Genomic DNA, 1,664 nt, shown 5'->3' with positions numbered 1-1,664 from the left:
AATTAAAAAATAAAAAATACTTCTAGGAACATTAAATCAAAGACAAATATTAGTTTTATCTTTTGAACATGGGCAAGTTTTCTCAATCAGAAATGCCTTCCCTTGTAGGCCAAGCATTCTAGGATCTTACAGTTTCATCTGTATAATAATTTTATAATTTTTGTTTATTACTGAGTCAGATCTGATTCATAGCTGACCCTCCAATGGGTTCTCAGAGGTAGTTAGTAACTCAGGAAGAGTTTGCCCATCCTTCTCCAGTGGAGTAGCTGATGGATTTGAACAGCAAGCCTTTGGGATTGCAACTTAGCTTCTTACTAGTAGGCCACTTTCATCCCACTTCTACTGAAATTGATTAACAACAATATTTTAGTTAAAGTCCCATTTAGTTAAATTCTTAAACATTTGACTACTAACCAAAATGTTTGCAGTTCAAGTATACCTAGAGATAACTCAGAAGAAAAGATGGATATCACTTCAGAAAGTCAGTTATTGAAAACCAATTGGAACAAAGTTCTACTCTGAAACATGTGGGACAATGTTGAGTCAGAACTGACTCCATGCTAATAACAATTATTTTCTACTCAGAGTAAGATTTTAAAATATAAGTATATTTTTATTAATGTGATTCTTATAAACTAGATATGGCTTCTCTCTATTCTTATCAAACATAATGCATTTTTGAATTATGTTCAACTCTTGCAAAAGAATGTAGCGTTGGGGAGGGGAAAAAAAAAAGAATGTAGCGTTGACACTTATTTTGAACACAGGAATATTAATAGACTGCTGTAGTTGCTCTCCCGTAGTCCCACCCTTGAACAATTAACTGTTGAATTGTCCACAGCTGTTGCCCATCTATCACAAATCAGCTTAGAATGTTATTATCTAATACATTTTACCTGAAGTCATTAACTGTGCCATCACAGCCTATTCGTTTCCTTCCTTCATTCAATGATAGAACACTTGAATGTTCTGTTTATATCTAGTATATAAGAACCTATCACAGAGTCTGCTATTGTTGTTTTTGTTGTTGTTATGTGCTATCGAGTCGCTTGCAACTCATAGCGACCCTTTGTACAACAGGTTTGAACCCTGCTGTCTTGAGCCAACCTCATTGTCTCTGACACACCTACTCTCATTAACTCAGTCACTGAGTCAGTCCATCTCATCCAGGGTCTTCCTCTCCTGTGCTGTCCCTCCACCCTTCTTTCAAAGCCATGATGTCCCTCTCCAAGGACTGATGCTGAAGAAGAGTATTGAATATACCATGAATTGCTAAGAGAACAAACAGGTCTGTCCCAGATAGAGTTAAACCAGACTGCTCCTTGGATGCAAAGATTTTGAAGCTTTGTCTGATATACTTTGGGTATGTTGCCAGGAAGGACCAGTCTTTGGAGGGGGACATCATGTTTGGAAGGCTCGAGGGACAGTGTAAGAGAGGAAGACCCTGAACGAGATAGATTGACTCTGATTATATACATATATAGGGATGCATCCTATCTCCATACCTTTTCAACCTACATGCAGAACAGATAATCTGGGAGGCTGGGCTCTATGAGGAGAAATGTGGGGTCAAGATTGGTGGATGATTTATCAACAATCTGTGTTATGCGGATGACACAACCCTGCTTGCTGAAACTGAAGAGGACTTGAAGCGCCTGCTGCAG

The sequence above is a fragment of the Elephantulus edwardii genome, unplaced genomic scaffold, assembly GCF_000299155.1.
Source record: "Elephantulus edwardii isolate Elephantulus edwardi_28Jun2011 unplaced genomic scaffold, EleEdw1.0 scaffold00391, whole genome shotgun sequence".
Lineage (NCBI taxonomy): Eukaryota > Metazoa > Chordata > Mammalia > Macroscelidea > Macroscelididae > Elephantulus > Elephantulus edwardii.
This window is presented reverse-complemented; position numbering follows the sequence as displayed.